This window comes from Oryctolagus cuniculus, chromosome 20 (genome assembly GCF_051225735.1).
Source record: "Oryctolagus cuniculus isolate XC-2025 breed Fujian yellow rabbit chromosome 20, ASM5122573v1, whole genome shotgun sequence".
Lineage (NCBI taxonomy): Eukaryota > Metazoa > Chordata > Mammalia > Lagomorpha > Leporidae > Oryctolagus > Oryctolagus cuniculus.
In genome coordinates this window covers 13,026,041-13,034,431 of record NC_142886.1, presented here as the reverse complement: position 1 = coordinate 13,034,431, position 8,391 = coordinate 13,026,041, and the positions used below count along the sequence as shown (strand labels likewise).

The window sequence follows — 8,391 nt, the reverse complement described above, 5'->3', positions numbered from 1 at the left end:
CCTTCATCCGGGCTAGTGCCGGAGGGCGCATGGTGCTTCTGCGCCTGCGCGAGCGCCTATCGCTCCGTTTCCGGTTGGAGTCTTTAAAAACGAGCCGATTAATATCTTGGGAGAAGTTTACCCTTCTGTAATGCCGTCAGCCTTTGAGGGATTTTTTATTTACCCACCTCCCAGTTTATGTAAATTGTGTGCTGTCGTACCAATTCCTCTAGCCGTCATGTAGCGTTAGAATATCCCATCAGATATATGCATAGAGGGAGACTAGCTGAAAACACGTAAAAGAAAATACCCTTCTGTGAGTGTGATCACGTTCTTGGGTAGAAATCCCAACTGAGCCTTGTGCGGACATGATGAAAGACTGCTTCCTGGCCTTGGTGTCTCGGCTCTGTTCATGAAGCCCGCTCAGTAAGATTAATGTTTTTATACAGTTTTTTGGTTAATTTTAATATTTATTTGTAAGAGTGATCTTCCATCCACTGGTTCACTCCCCAGGTGACTGACGCCAGGAGCCTGGAACAACTTCTGGGTATTCCACGTGGGTGGCAGGGTCCCAAGTTCTTGAGTCATATTTTACTGCCTACCTAGGCACATTAGCAGGGAGCTAGATGGGAAGTGGAATAGCTGGGATTTGAACCAGTGTGCTGATATGGCTGCATAACCTGCTATGCCACAATGCCAGCCCCTGAAAACAGTTTTGAATTTACATTTGTTCACTATTGGGAGAAATCTGTTTTGCACAGATGAGCAGTGCTAAGATTTAGGTGAGTGGCAAAGCATTGTTCCAAGGTACAAATGGAACCCTAGTACAAGGTTATAGCCTTTGTCTGCCCAGCTGTATTTGAAGAGAGAATATATTGAGGGGGAATGAGGTCTCTTGGTTATGTTTTTCTTTCCTTTTTTTTTTTTTTAAATTTTTTTTTATTTTGACAGATAGAGTTAGACAGTGAGAGAGACAGAGAGAAAGGTCTTCCTTCCATTGGTTCACTCCCAAATGGCCGCCAGGGTGCGCCTATCCAAAGCCAGGAGCCAGGTGCTTCCTCCTGGTCTCCCATGTGGGTGCAGGGCCCAAGCACTTGGGCCATCCTCCACTGCCTTCCCGGGCCACAGCAGAGAGCTGAACTGGAAGAGGAGCAACCGGGACTAGAACCTGGCACCCATATGGGATGCTGGCACCGCAGGCAGAGGATTAGCCAAGTAAGCCACGGTGCTGACTCTCTCTTGGTTATGTTTTTCAATCTCTTTCAGTCTTAATTTCCGTTTTGCTACTATTAGGATTATAATTATTATTGCTTCTAGTTGGTGTGAGAATTGAACTGAGATGAATGTAAATAGTGCTGAGTGTGGTATATGGCACACAGTAGACTCTTTGTAAGTATTATTTGGTTCCCCCTATGCCTAATTAATCTCTTCTATGTCAGCATTGAAAGAGGGATCAGATTTTCAATGACTCAAATGTTTCTTTAGATACTCCCATGTGTAGAGGGTTAAACTGGTCGGGTTTTACCTATGGTGTTTGTAATTCAGGAGGCAAATTGCGTTTCAGAAGTTCTCTGGGTGCGAGCATTGTGTGCAGCAGGGTAAGCTGCTCCTTGCAGCATCATCTGTTGGAGAACTCAGCTTCTCATCCGGCCCACTGCTCATGTGCCTGGGAAGGCAGTAGAAAATGGCCCAAGTCTTTGCGTCCCTTCACCCCTGTGGGAGACCAGCGTGGTGTTACTGGCTCCTGGCTTCATCCTGGTCCTGACCTGGCTGTTGGAGATATTTGGGGAGTGAAGTAGCAGATGGAAGATCTCTCTGTCATTCTATCTTTCAAATAAATTATATTTTAAAAAATTACTCTGGGTCTTTCCTGTAAAGCTTTATTTTTGATCAAAGATGATTTTTAATTAATTAATTAATTTGAAAGGTTACAGAAAGAGGTCTTCCATCCACTGTTTGACTCCCCAGATAGCTATAATGATGAGGGCTGGGCTAGGCCAAGCCAAAGTCAGGAGCTTGGAACTTCATCCAGGTCTCCCACCATGGATTGCAGGGGCCCAAGCACTTGGGCGATCTTATACTGCTTTCCCAGGCCTTAGCAGAGAGCCGGTTCAAAAGTGGAACAGCTGGGACTTGAACTGGCACTCATATGGGATGCTGATGTCACAGACAATGGCTTAATTTGCTGTACCATACATTAGTTGACTAATTTTGTAGAAAATACTGATTTTTTTCCAATATATCTTCTAAAGCCTTATTATTTTAACCTTTTGTTTCTATGACATGTTGAATTAACGTTTCTTCTCTTATTCATTGTGTGTGTCGGCAAACAGGGAGGGAAGTGTAGAGAGTGGTGCTGGGGTGAGGCACTAGGAACCCCTCTTTTATGGTGATTGGAAAGTTGGGTGAGAGGGTCCGTCTGTGCCTAATTCCTGGGAGCCTCTGGAGTGGAGGGCCGTTTTGCAGAGGTGAGCATGAGCTTTCTTGGCTGCATCCCTCGGCTCTGTGCACGAATGTGTTGATCATGTTGCAGGGCAGCGTAGTTCAGTGGCTCTGTTTCTGTGGAGCTAACATTTAGAGACCTTCCCTCACTATTCAGCTTTGCCACTCATTAGCTATGGGGTGGCATTTTACCCTACAGACGACTTTATTAATTTAAGAGACAGATGGATCTCCCTTCTACTTGTTTACTCCTCAAATGGCTGTGTTAGCTGAGGCTGGCTTATATTGGTTTTAAATGTTTACTTTTTTTTTTTTTTTTTTTTTTTTTTTTTTTTTTTTTTGCTAACTTGCCTTTTTTTAAATTTTTTTGACAGGCAGAGTGGACAGTGTGAGAGAGAGACAGACAGAAAGGTCTTCCTTTGCCGTTGGTTCACCCTCCAATGGCCGCCGCAGCTGGCGCACCGTGCTGATCCGATGGCAGGAGCCAGGTGCTTCTCTTGGTCTCCCATGGGGTGCAGGGCCCAAGCACTTGGGCCATCCTCCACTGCACTCCCAGGCCACAGCAGAGAGCTGGCCTGGAAGAGGGGCAACCGGGACAGAATCCGGCGCCCCGACCAGGACTAGAACCTGGTGTGCCGGCGCCGCAAGGCGGAGGATTAGCCTATTGAGCCGCGGCACCGGCCTACTTTCTTTTTTTGATTGCTAAGAATTTTTCCTGTTCTTTACATGTTTCTTTCTTTAAAAAAAAAAAAATCCTCTCCTCCCCTTTCAGGAAGGCAGTATCTTTTCTCTTTAAGGATATTAGCAAGTTTCCTCTCATTCCCATCCAGCACCTTTCCTTCTTTTTCTTTAGATCTCCTTTATCTTATTGTCTTTTCCCTAAATGGTTGAAGAGCCTCAGATGTCTGTTCATATTTAAGAGAGGCCAGGGGCTGGCGCTGTGGCAGGTAGGTTAATCCTGTTCCTTCGGCACTGGCATGGGATGCCGGTTCTAATCCCGGCTGCTCCTCTTCCGATCCAGCTCTCTGCTAATGGCCTGGGATAGCAGTAGAAGATGGCCCAAGTGCTTGGGCTCTTGCATCTGAGTGGGAGACCCAGATGAAGCTCCTGGCTCCTGGCTTCAGATCAGCCCAGCTCCACCTGTTGTGGTCTTTTGGGGAGTGAACCAGCGGATGGAAAATCTCTCTCTCTCTCTCTCTCCTTCTCAGTGTCTGTTAATATACCTCTCAAATAAATAAATAAAATCTTTGAAAAGAAAAAAAAAAAGAGGCCACAGAAAACACAGCTGTTTAAACCACCACAATTCATTTTCTTAGCTCTGGTCATTTTTAGCAGACAGCAGTTTTCTACTCTGTGGTGCTGTCAGTGTTCTGGGGCTTGCGGGGGCTGGTGGTGGTGGGGATCTGTAAGAGGCTCCCGTTCTTCATGCAGCTGTCACCCAGCCCCTCTTTTCAGTGAGAGGGCCGTCTCTCTCCTCAGTTAACAGCAGTTTCCTGCAGCCTCGCTGGTGTGACTCTGCAGAGCGCAGCCCTCTGTCTTCTGCAGGAGGAGGTTAGTCGCCTGGCTGTGAGGCTGCAGAGCAGGGCGGTTTTGGCCCTGTGGAATCTCAGTGCGTTTCCCCAGGTTTTGGCACTATCCGATGACTGTGACTCCTGACTCCTGATCTGCTTGCGTTGTCCTGGCTTCTGCTGCGCAGGTTGTTAGGTTTCAGCCTCCTCCATTCTGTTCCACAATTGCTCGTTTTTCCACTCTCTTGTCTTCCAAAATTTTGTTGTTTATAGTTGTGCTGTTTGCTGTTATCTCTGTGGGTTTAGATGCATGTTTTTTTCTTCTTGTTTGTGTTTTACGTTTTACTTTTTTTGAAAGACAGAAAGAGCAGAAGCAGACAGAGAGATCTCCCATCCTGTGTTTCAGTCCCCAAATGCAAGTAACAACCAGAACTGGGACCAGGAGCCTGGAATTCAATCTGGTTTCCCATATGGGTTACACTTGAGCCATCACCTGCTGCCTTCCAGGATCCAGGATGTGCATTAGCAGGAAGCTGGATTTGGAAGCAGAGCTGGGACTGAAACCCAGACAGTCTGGTGTGGGATAAGATCCCAAGTGATGTCTTAGCTACTGTGCCAAGTGTGCGCCTGGCTTTATTCATTTTTCTCTTACTTTAAAGATTTTTTTTAGTTGAAAGGCAGAGAAATATACAGACAGATCTTCCATAGAGTGTTTTACCCCTCAACTGACTGCAGAAACCAGGCTGGGCCAGGCCAAAATTAGGAGCCTGGAACTCAGTCTGAGTCTTCCATGTGGATGGCAGGGACTGAAGTACTTGAGCCGTCATCTGCTGCCTCCCAGAGTTAACCATCAGCAGGAAGCTGACTTGGAAGTAGAGTAACTGAGACTTGAACCAGGCACTCTGCTGCCAAATGTGGGCCTCCCAAACGATGTCTTAACTGTTGTTGACTTCCATCCCCTTTCTCGTTTTTGATGCCAAGCCCATGGAAGAGAAAAATTGTGTGTGTGTAGCCTGCTCATTTCTGAGGTGTTACATGCCCTGCAGGGTGGGGTGTGACTTTGGCCTTCTTTCCAATGGGCACAGACTCTGAAGGGCCTGGTTCTGTTCCCGCAAGGCTCCCTGAGGAGCACGGTGTGAGTGACGGTGCAGGCAGTGAAGAGCATCATCTACCACAGGCAGGCCAGGGCACCAGAGCTGCAGCATTGCCAAGCAGCCATGCCCCTCCTCGGTGATGGACGGAGCCCTTTGTGAATTATGCAGGCTCTATCTGTCAAATAAATAAGTTAGTAAGCAGGATTTAGGATGTGTGAGATCACTGTCTCAATAGATTGCCAGTAAGATTGAGATCTTACTATCCCCATGGAGATAGCAAGTTTTCAACTGCAAAGTCATTTTAGAGAAAAAATTCATATATAAGAAGACATCAAAAAGTTCTTGGAAAAGTAGAATTACAACATGAGTTGGGAGGCTGGCATTGTGATATCCTGGGTAAGCTGCTGCCTGCTGTGCTGGCATCCTTACTGGAGTGCAGGTTTGAGTAAAGTTGCTCTGCTTCTGATCCACCTCCCGGCTATGCACCTGGGAAAGCAGTGGATGACAGCTGGAGTGTTTGGGCCCCTACCACCCATGTAGGAGACACCAGTGGCTCCTGGCTTTGGCCTGGCCCAGTTTCAGCCATTGTAGCCATCTGGGACATGAACCAGTGGATGGAAGACCTGTTTCTCTCTCTGTCATCCTACCTTTCAAACAACTAACAAAATTTTTTTTAAAAGAAAAATTGGCTCATGTAATTGGGTTCCCACCACCCATGTGGAAGACTTGGGTTGAGTTGCCAGCTCCTGGCTTTAGCCTAGCCCATTCTCAGCTGTTCTGGCATGTTGAGTGAACCAACAGATGAGAGCTGTCTTTCTCTGTCTCTCAAATAAGTAAATAGCTATTTTTAAAAGATGTTTATTTTGATGCAAAAATATTTGAAATCTGTGCATGAGATCTTCATAATTCACCTTTAATATGAATTTATTGCAGACACCTCATACATCTGTCAAGCCTAAGATTTCTTTGGAGCTGGCACTGTGGTGTAGTAGGTAAAGCTACTGCCTATGGTGCCAGCATCCCATATAGGTGCCAGTTGGAGTCCCGGCTGCTGCACTTTTGATCTAGTTCCCTGATAATGGCCTGGGAAAAGCACAAGAAACTGACCCAAATCCCTGGGCCCATGCCACCCATGTGGGAGACCCAGACAAACCTCCTCACTTAGCTCTGGTCCAGCTCTGGCTGCTGTGGCCATTTGGGGAGTGAACCAATGAATGGATGATTTCTCTCTCTTTCTCTCTCTCTTTGAAGATTTATTTATTTATTTTAAAGAGTTACACAGAGAAAGACGGAGAGGTAGAAAGAGAGAGAGAGAGAGAGAGAAAGAGAAAGAGAGAGAGAGAGGTCTTCCATCCACTGGTTCACTCACTAATTGGCCACAATGGCCGGAGCTGCGCCAATCTGAAGCCAGGAGCCAGGAGCTTCCTCTGGGTCTTCCCAGGTGGGTGCAGGGGCCCAAGGACTTGGGCCATCCTCTACTGCTTACCCAGGCCACAGCAGAGAGCTGGATCAGAAGTGCAGTAGCTAGGACTTGGACTGGCACCCATATGGGATACTGGCACTGCAGGTGGTGGCATTACCCGCTATGCCACAGTTCTGGCCCCGATTTCTCTCTCTTTCACTCTCCTTTTTCTTTCTGTAGCTCTACCTTTCAAATAAAAATTAAAAAAAAATCTTTAAAAAACGTTTCTTGTTGGATCTTTGCTATGAGGTCATTCTTGTGTCTGTTAGCAGTTGAACATCGCTGTAGTGTAAGTGTATATTAATTAAATATTATATTTTAGTTATATTTGGTGAGTTGTTTTTATAGACCTGACAGCTTTCTTTATGTTTTCAATGTTCACCATACAAGAAGAAGAGAAAACATTGAACAAGCAGTCTGTTGTGGAGTTTTAAATTTTGAATTTTCTGATACAGGAGATTTATTTACTTTTTATATATTGAAGAGGAAGACTGCCAGTATTAAAAATTATTCCTCTGGGAAACTGCGGGTTATTTCTTTGAAATGGCAGTAACTTAACACCATTCTAGAGTTAAAGTGTGAAAAATTAGAGTAAGAATTTTCTCTTACATTCTATTTTCAGGCACAGGAACTGTGGTGTAGGTGAAGCCTCCTCCTCTGGCACCGACATCCTCTATGGGCACTGGTTTGAGTCCCAGCTGCTCTACTTCTGATCCAGCTCCCTGCTAATGCACCCGGGAAAACAGCAGAAGATGGCCTGATTGGGAAAACAGCAGAAGATGGCCTGAGTTTTTGGGCCCTTGCACCCATGTGGGAGTCCTGGAAGATGCTTCTGGCTCCTGGCTTTGGATTGTTCTACCCCTGGCCATTGCAGCCATTTGGGGAGAGAACCAGTGGATGGAAGACCTTTCTCTCTGTCCCCCCGCTCTCTGTAACTCCTCAAATAAATAAATAAAATCTTTTTTTTTAACTTTTATTTAGTAAATATAAATTTCCAAAGTACAGTTTATGGATTACAATGGCTCCCCCCCCATAACTTCCTTCCCACTCACAACCCTCCCATCTCCCGCTTCCTCTCCCATCCCATTCACATCAAGATTCATTTTCAATTATCTTTATATACAGAAGATCAATTTAGTATATATTAAGTAAAAATTTCATCAGTTTGCACCCACATAGAACATAAAGTGTAAAATACTGTTTCAGTACTAGTTATAGCATTAATTCACATTGAACAACACATTAAGGACAGAGATCCTACATGAGGAGTAAGTGCACAGTGACTCCTGTTGTTGACTTAACAATTTGACACTCTTGTTTAAGGCATCAGTAATCTCCCTAGGCTCTAGTCATGAGTTGCCAAGGCTATGGAAGCCTTTTGAGTTTGCCGACTTTGATCTTATTTAGACAAGGTCATAGTCAAAGTGGAAGTTCTCTTCTCCCTTCAGAGAAAGGTACCTCCTTCTTTGATGGCCTGTTCTTTCTTTATACTGGGATCTCACTTGCAGAGATCTTTCATTTAGGTCCTTTTTTTTTTTTTTTTTTTTGGCCAGAGTGTCTTGGCTTTCCATGCCTAAAATACTCTCATGGGCTTTCTAGCTGGATCCAAATGCCTTAAGGGCTGATTCTGAGGCCAGAGTGCTGTTTAGGACATCTGCCATTCTATGAGTCTGCTGTGTATCCCGCTTCCCATGTTGGATCGTTCTCTTCCTTTTTTATTCTATCAGTTAGTATTAGCAGACGCTGGTCTTGTTTATGTGATCCATTTGACTCTTAAATCTATCATTATGATCTATTGTGACCCGAAATTGATCACTTGGACTAGTGAGATGGCATTGGTACATACAACCTTGATGGGATTGTATTGGAATCCCCTGGCACATTTCTAACTCCACCATTCGGAGCA

The 8,391-nt window shown here is 45.3% G+C and overlaps 1 long non-coding RNA gene across 1 annotated transcript; it reads left to right on the top strand.

Moving 5' to 3' along the window:
* The first annotated feature begins 20 nt into the window (after positions 1 to 20).
* On the top strand, positions 21 to 7,461 carry LOC127484661 (uncharacterized). Its single transcript, XR_016226754.1, has 2 exons — positions 21 to 405; positions 7,108 to 7,461. It is a non-coding gene; the product is annotated as an uncharacterized LOC127484661 (long non-coding RNA).
* The last annotated feature ends 930 nt before the right edge of the window (positions 7,462 to 8,391 follow it).